Raw genomic sequence first — 5,640 nt, 5'->3', positions numbered from 1 at the left:
TCTAACTTTTAGACAAGTAAATCCCGCAGGATATTTTGCGAAGTAAAAGCTATTTTTCAAGCTAGGTCTCGATCAGTGGAATAAACTTTGGTCATACTTTATGTTTAACAGAAAGTAATTGCATGATACAATTATCAATTCACGAAGAAACTGAGAAATATCAAATGTTTATTCATAAGAAATAACGCTCATCATTTTGAAAATTAAGTTGATCCCAAAATTCAGTTGATTTAAAATCTAAAATGTTTTAAACTTTTTTTATTTTCATGAAGAATGTTTAACTTTTCTTTATTTTTGATTCAGAAAAAAGACGGGTTTTAACGTGTTTTGAGTTACAATTAATGTCCTCTGATGACATTTTTGTGCGCTTGGATGTCATAATTCGTTTTGTAGAAAGTAAACTGTGAAACAATGTACTGGGCTTGGGTGTCAGACGATCACTAGATACAAGAATAAGATACAAACTGTTTTAACAGGCAACCTGTATAGCTTGGGTGTCAATCCCTGATGAGAGATCGGCTTGGATGACACTCAAAACTGACCAATCATTTGTCATCTCTAGAAAGTGAAGTTGAGTCAAAGATTGAACCTAAATATGAGAGGAGATTGTCCACAGAATCAGAAACTTCTCTCTTTTGGAGGTAAAGACACATCAAGAACTCATAGCAAGGTAAGTCATCATTTAAAAAAAAGTGTTATTTCATTTCATAGTTTTGTGATTAAAAAAAAAAAAATATTGGAACATTTCATATTCAATTTTAAACAGCTTATTACTTATTGTTTTTAAAACATTTATGTTTAAATTTAAAGCACTATAATAAAAATGATATACAAATCAGATAAAAGGCAACATGTCACGTTATTATTCTTTTCAAAAATATTTTTACAAATATTATAGTGATGTAAATTGAATAGAAATATGTTCAATCAATTATTTCAAAAAGTCTTTTATAAAAAGGTTCAATTAACAGATAGTGAAATTGTAGTCAAAACAAAAAACAAGAAAAAACTTGGTGTAATCTCGTATGAAGTGTGAATAACATCTTCCAGTGTTCATAATCTATCATAGTGATTAATACTTAGCTAATTACATACCTTAATCTATAGGTAAACATCAAAGACAATTATTATATATATTCATACAGGTGATAGGTGCATGTCAGCAGGTAGCATTGTTTGTCATTAGGATAATCTTCTAGATGACATTATCAAAAAATATAAAAAAAAGTATAAAGATATCAAAACAAACTTAAAAGATTTAACTGGAGAAATGAAAAGTACTTGTATGTTTTTCAGAGGTGTGAAAGTCAAATTTTCTCTTATATGCATGATGGTACATTAGAAGTATTATTTATTGTCATAGTCAACTGACGAGGACGGATAGGTATTACAAGGTTTTAACAACACTCTATATTTAGAATTATTAAGGAAAAAAATGTAGATTTAAAAATTTGTATACAAATTCTAGAACATTTGTACTTTTATACATACAAATGTTCACCTATTGTGAAAAATTTAATCAGTTAAATTTTGGAAAATTAAAGATTTAAATTTGGGAAAATTAAAAATTTAAATGCAATCCTTTTTTTCCGATTTTAGTACTAGTAAAACTAGCCAAAGTTTGATGTAAAATTTTACCAAATCTGTGATAAAAGCCATATTTTGTATCTTGGCTTTATGGGAATCTGACAAAACAAAGTTTGTTTTACACTTTTCCCAGGGAATTTATTTCACAAGTTTTAGCGCATGACACACCACTTGATCATATTGTATTCGTTTGTGCGTTTGCTTATTTCTGAGTATCGAAATATCATTGTAACTATTTAACCTTTTGATGCTCTTTAATTTCAATTTTGCGAGAATAATGATTTAAATATTTTTGTAGATATTGACAGTAAGAAACATAAGTTGCTTATAGAACCAAATTTAAGAATACGTTCCAAGGAAAGAAGAACAGTTAAAAGGTAAGACAATTTTCATTAAACTAAGAATACATACACACACTATTTAGAAAGTATCGGCTGTAGATGCCTAAGCCAAGAAATTGATCATGATAAATGTTCTTGGTTTCTATCTTGTCCATTTGGTTTTAAAAATTGTGAGAAAATCATTGTAATTTTAGATATGTAGACGCGTGATTGAAACAAAAAATAGTTATAAATACGGAAGAGAGGCATCTTTAATTTCGAGATTTTCTTTACCTGTTGTTTATGGTGAAAACTGAGCAGTAAGATTAGTTTCAAAGTACCAGTAATTCTAAGCACACTTTTGTTTCGCAAAAAACTATAACTGTATTGAATAGCAAATAAATGACACGAGCTTTGTTCCTTAATTTTGATATAAATAGAATAAGAAAAAAGGATGGCAAAGTTGTCTGCAAGAAGCCTTTGTGTCGGTTGTAGATAAAGGAAATTGTTGTCTTTGTGAGTACTTAGGTTAGGGTGTAACTGAGAAAAAAAAAGTTTTCACAAATTTCTCATCATAGTAACCGGAAGGCACTGACAGATGCCAAAAGTTAAGCATTGTTGGTCATCAATTTACATATTTCCTTGTCCATATGTTTTGTCGCATAGTTGTGCACGGAATATTTATGTCGACAACACTCTGAGCCAGACTGGGTTTCTAAGTTTGACCTTACAATTATCAAATCAAATTTAACATACAGGGCTGAGTACTTTGAGCTTGAAGTAACTGCTAGCATTTTATTATATTTAGGCTTTCTACAATTTGTTAACGTATGCTGTATGATAAACACCTCTTGTTTCTTTTTCAGATGACGCAAGAACCTGTTCATAACCTCAGAATGAATGAAAATATCACTAGAGAACTACTTCACGAAGGAACCAGTCAAAGTCCTATTCGCGACCATAATTCGCAATATTACCCATGTGCAGATTGTGAGAGAGTATTCTCTTCCCCTGGCGGACTGAAGCAACACCAACATACACATAAATCGGTGAAACCGTTCCAATGTGATGTATGCAAAAAGTCTTATACACAGTTTTCAAACTTATGCCGCCATAAACGAATGCATTTAGAATGTCAGCAAAAACTAGAATGCTTTCAGTGTAATATGACATTTACGAACCTTTCATCACTTTCGAGACATCGACAACATTGTGTGGCGAATTCAAACAAGGAAACACATGGCAACAATCGTGGTACGTTAGCAGTAGATGCCGAATTTAGACCCGATAGCTTTAGTAAGACAAAAGTAGCTTATCCGGTACCGTTTTACCCGGTACCAACTTTACCAATGCATTTAAGTCCAATTTCCAAGAACCACTCCGTACCTAGCAACGAAGCAATGTTCAATCATCACATGCAATATCAAAGACACTTCCAATACTATGGACGACCAAGCTCAACAGGAAGCGAAGAGAGGTCGCTTGATAGTTCAGGAATTGTATCTGACAGAAGTGCTACACCAAACAGCATGGCCAGTGACAAGACAGAAACTGAGTTTAACAGAAGCACTTCTCCTATCAGTCTAGATGATAAAGAATTCAAGTCATGTACAAGATTGATTTCTCCACTAAGCTCATCCAGTGACGAACGTCTAGTTATAGACGAACATTTCAGACGAAGTGTTTCTCCGGAAGTTGACGTCGAACATTTGTCTGAAGAGGATAAGTCGAATAACCAAGCAGAAATGTTATGTCAAAGCAGACAGCTATCACAAGATAATGGGCCGTATGATTTATCCATACGAAAGGAATCTCCAGATAATTTATATATAAAGAAATTAGGCTGTTATGATTTACCAATGGACTTATCAGTCAGTAACAAACCACAAAACGAAAGCAGAAAAACACACATTTTCGGACCACCAAAGTCTTTTCCAATATTTGCACATTTGGATCATTTTACCGCCAACACACATTTCATTCAGAATATGGCGAATATGGTGGCGATTCAGAAAATGATAATAATGGAAAATACAGTGAAGCCTTCTGTCGACAATTTCATGGGACATATGATGCAGACTGAAGTGAAAAACCAGAGATTTGTTTCTTCGCCAAATGAGAAAAGTGACAAACCAAAAAGACAACTTTCTCCTCAAGAAAGATACACTTGTAAATTTTGCAACAGAATGTTCCCACGAGCAGCTAATTTGAATCGACATTTGCGCACGCATACCGGTGAACGTCCATACAAATGTAAGTCCTGTGACCGATCATTCAGCATCTCATCTAACCTTCAACGTCATGTAAAAAACATTCACAATAAGGAGAAACCGTTCCAGTGCACGCAATGTGATCGTACATTCGGTCAACAGACGAATTTGGATCGGCACATGTATACTCATTTGGAAGACAGCATGGATACAAACAGACAGTTAAGCACACCAGATTTTATTCACGTAAAAGAAAGCCAAGGAAGCAGAGATTGCTCATTTAGCTCGGAAAATGCATCTCTGTCATTCAAGCCTTATGAAGAACAGTTTTTACTTAGACCTGAATACATTGAAAAAGACGATAGCCAAAATTCCAAGAAGAGACAAAGGACTGGTGATATTGACAATGATGATGAAATACAACCTTCAGAAAAAAGAATATGTGTCAATTAAGAGTATTATTGACTACAAATTAAACTGTTTGGTGCAACTTTACAATTTTTATGAAGAGACTGTATTTTCATGAAATTAACATTTTTTGAATTTTATATTCGTTATTGAAATCGTATTTAATTTTATTTATTATATGTACATAAACTTTTACAATGAGATTTTGTTTCTAGCTTTTTTTTTAGTTGGTCGCATTTACTCCATCATAATTGATACCATAGATATTATTTCACCTTAAACTGGCACTGTGGACCGGTTGAGGACCTACTTTTAGAAAAAAAGGTTGTAACTTGATAATAAGCACATACTTTTCATTCTGTATTCCAAAACAGAAGCGAAAGATAATAAGTTTGAAAAAACTAATAATGCCATGGTAAAAAAAAAAAACACACCCAAAAACGGAAAACAATGCAAAGACCAAAAAAAGTATTACACAAAACACAGCATAGACAATTATAAATTAAGAACCACGAACCCCGCTAAAAAAATACAATAGGGTGATCTCAACATTCGAGCAGCACCTGGTTGGTCACTCATCTAAAGATTTTACAAGGGTAAAGTCAAGCAGCATCTGCTAATGCACGAAGCGTATCTCTCTCTCTCTCTCTCTCGGATGATTTAAAATTCTTGGGTTTGATTTTCCATAATAGAGCTTTGCTCCTTTCAAGAAAGTTTTTTTCGCCAGTGGTTCTTTATTGTTAAGTTGAAGTCTTTTATAAATGTTATACGAATCCCATTATAACTTGGTTGACCGTTAAGAAATTACAGTGCCACATATAAGCACTTATATTTCCCATTTGTTGTAGCCAAAATAACGTCCATTCTTTTTCATATATGACACTACCAAATTCAGACTTTTGCTTTTCATAAACATCACGGCTGTTGCAACAAGTGAAGTTGGTACTTATAGTAAAACCTGTTCCATTCCCTTTTTGTGTGTAAATATAGTTCGTGTTGAATTTGCTTTAGTTTCTGTGACGCATTTATAGCTATTTTGTTTTTTCAATGTATGCGTTGCCCGAGTCTTCGTTGTCATAAAATTATGCTCTCATTTAAAATATTAACATTCGGTC

At 32.9% G+C, this 5,640-nt stretch overlaps 1 long non-coding RNA gene across 2 annotated transcripts; it reads left to right on the top strand.

The window, feature by feature from the left end:
- The first annotated feature begins 433 nt into the window (after positions 1–433).
- Positions 434–4,728, top strand: LOC143072571 (uncharacterized). 2 transcript variants are annotated; one of them, XR_012977239.1, is made up of 4 exons: positions 434–670; positions 1,297–1,394; positions 1,886–1,964; positions 2,774–4,728. It is a non-coding gene; the product is annotated as an uncharacterized LOC143072571 (long non-coding RNA). The 2 variants fall into 2 exon arrangements; XR_012977240.1 differs by lacking the exon at positions 1,297–1,394 and having other exon boundaries at positions 448–670.
- The last annotated feature ends 912 nt before the right edge of the window (positions 4,729–5,640 follow it).

This window comes from Mytilus galloprovincialis, chromosome 4 (assembly GCF_965363235.1).
Source record: "Mytilus galloprovincialis chromosome 4, xbMytGall1.hap1.1, whole genome shotgun sequence".
Taxonomy (NCBI): domain Eukaryota; kingdom Metazoa; phylum Mollusca; class Bivalvia; order Mytilida; family Mytilidae; genus Mytilus; species Mytilus galloprovincialis.
Note: the sequence above shows the minus strand (reverse complement) of the source record. Positions and strands in the feature narration are given on the sequence as shown.